Source organism: Erpetoichthys calabaricus, chromosome 4 (assembly GCF_900747795.2).
Source record: "Erpetoichthys calabaricus chromosome 4, fErpCal1.3, whole genome shotgun sequence".
Taxonomy (NCBI): Eukaryota; Metazoa; Chordata; class Cladistia; order Polypteriformes; family Polypteridae; genus Erpetoichthys; species Erpetoichthys calabaricus.
The window spans coordinates 196,956,780-196,959,279 of NC_041397.2; the positions used below are offsets into that span (position 1 = coordinate 196,956,780).

General features: G+C 37.8%; 1 protein-coding gene across 6 annotated transcripts in view; it reads right to left on the bottom strand.

The window, feature by feature from the left end:
* Positions 1 to 2,500, bottom strand: part of usp25 (ubiquitin specific peptidase 25) — a 201,483-nt gene that overhangs the window by 46,332 nt on the left and 152,651 nt on the right. The window lies entirely within an intron of this gene.

Consider the following 2,500-nt stretch of genomic DNA (forward strand, 5'->3'; position numbering starts at 1 on the left):
AGCTTGGAGGAGAGGAGTGGAGGTGGTCGAAGAGAGAGAGGCATTGAGAGAGGCCTGGACTAAGGGTGATTGGTGGTGGGCACTGGGCTGTGTATGCGCACTTTGTAAATAAAAATGTACAATACATGTGTGTTGGTGCTTGAACCATCGGTGTCCGCCTGTCTGTGTCTGGGCAAACTCCCACAATACATACATACATACACGTATATACACATATACATATGTATATACACATATACACATGTACTGTATATACACATACATATACACATGTGTATATATATATATATATATATATATATACACATGTATATATATATATATATATATATATATATACACATGTGTATATATATATATATATATATATATATATATATATATATATATATATATATATATATATATATATACACATACACATACAGTAATCCCTCGCTATATCGCGCTTCGATTTTTGCGGATTTTATATGTAAGCATATTTAAATATATATCGCAGATTTTTTGCTGGTTCGCGGATTTCTGCGGACAATGGGTCTTTTAATTTATGTTACATGCTTCCTCAGTTGGTTTGCCCAGTTGATTTCATACAAGGGACGCTATTGGCAGATGGCTGAGAAGCTACCCAACCACAGCGCGTATTACATAAAACTCCTCAAATATATTGTGAGCACGGGGGCTGTTCGCACCCCTAGAGAATATGGCCGCTCCTCAAAAAACGCTGAAAGATTACCTTCACATTGCTCCCTTCCTTGCTGGGCTTACATGTGGCTGCTTTGTCAAGCGACATGCTTCCCGCACGGTGCTTCGCATACTTAAAAGCTCAAACGGATTTTTGATTGTTTGTTTTTCTCTGTCTCTCTCTGACATTCTCTGCTCCTGACGGAGGGGGTGTGAGCAGAGGGGCTGTTCGCACACTGGCCTAGAGGATATGGACTCTCCTCTAAAAAATGCTGAAAGACTACCTTCACATTGCTCTCTTCCTTGCAGCTGCTGTGTCCGGCGCTGCTTCGCATACTTAAAAGCCAAACAGCCCTATTGATTTTTGATTGTTTGCTTTTTTCTCTCTCTCTGACATTATCTGCTCCTGATGCACACTCCTTTGAAGAGGAAGATATGTTTGCATTCTTTTAATTGTGAGATGGAACTGTCATCTCTGTCTTGTCATGGAGCACAGTTTAAACTTTTGAAAAAGAGACAAATGTTTGTTTGCAGTGTCTGAATAAAGTTCCTGTCTCTCTACAACGTCCTGTGTTACTGTGCAAATCTATGACCCAAGCATGACAATATAAAAATAACCATATAAACATATGGTTTCTACTTCACGGATTTTCACCTTTTGCAGGGGGTTCTGGAACGCAACCCCCGCGATCGAGGAGGGATTACTGTATACTACTTATGCACACATATATACATATAGATACACACACACACACACACACACACATTATATATATATATATACATATACATATATATATACATACACACATATATACACATACACACATATACAGTATATACAGAGCCCAGACTTGAATCCCATTGAACATCTCTGGAGAGATCTTAAAATGGCTGTGCACCGACGCTTCCCATCCAACCTGATGGAGCTTGAGAGGTGCTGCAAAGAGGAATGGGCGAAACTGGCCAAGAATAGGTGTGCCAAGCTTGTGGCATCATATTCAAAAAGACTTGAGGCTGTAATTGCTGCCACAGGTGCATCGACAAAGTATTGAGCAAAGGCTGTGAATACTTATGTACATGTGCTTTCTCATTTTTTTTATTTTTAATAAATTTGCAAAAATCTCAAGTAAACTTTTTTTCACGTTGTCATTATGGGGTGTTGTGTGTAGAATTCTGAGGAAAAAAATGAATTTAATCCATTTTGGAATAAGGCTGTAACATAACAAAATGTGGAAAAAGTGATGCGCTGTGAATACTTTCCGGATGCACTGTATATTTTATATATATATATATATATATATATATATATATATATACACATACACACGTAAAGAATTATTATTATTAAAGAATTATATACATTCAGTCATGGCCGAAATTATCGGCACCCCTGGAATTTTCTCAGAAAATGCACCATTTCTCCCAGAATATTGTTACAATTACAAATGTTTTGTTATACACTTTTATTTCCTTTATGTGCATTGGAACAACACAAAAAAACAGAGAAAAAAAGCCAAATATGACATAATTTCACACAAAACTCAAAAAACGGGCTAGACAAAATTATTGGCACCCTCAACGTAGTATTTGGTTGCACGCCCTTTGGAAAAAACAACTGAAATCAAGCGCTTCCTATAAACATCAACAAGCTTGTTACACCTCTCAACTGGAATTTCCGACCACTCTTCTTTTGCAAACTGCTCAAGGTCTCTGAGATTTGAAGGGCGCCTTCTCCCAACAGCAATTTTGAGATCTCTCCGTAAGTGTTCAATTGGATTTAGATCAGGACTCATCGCTGGCCACTTCAGAACTCTCC